This window comes from Acanthisitta chloris, unplaced genomic scaffold (assembly GCF_000695815.1).
Source record: "Acanthisitta chloris isolate BGI_N310 unplaced genomic scaffold, ASM69581v1 scaffold27691, whole genome shotgun sequence".
NCBI classification, from domain to species: Eukaryota; Metazoa; Chordata; class Aves; order Passeriformes; family Acanthisittidae; genus Acanthisitta; species Acanthisitta chloris.
Genome location: NW_008658057.1, coordinates 1 through 203, shown reverse-complemented (window position 1 = coordinate 203; position 203 = coordinate 1).

The following is a 203-nucleotide window of genomic DNA, read 5'->3' as shown; positions in this document are numbered from 1 at the left end:
GGGGAATGTGCCCCAGTCTGTTCCCAGCAGTGTCCACCCCCTCCCAAACCCGCCGGGATGACCCCCACGTCGGGGCTAGGCAGGGCAGAGCATCCCGCAGGGATGAATCCTTCCAGGGTTTGGGAAAAGTTGTCCAGTGCTATAGGTCTGCGTGCCGGGTCAGCCGCGGAGCACTGGGGTCCCATCCCGGGGAACTGGGATCT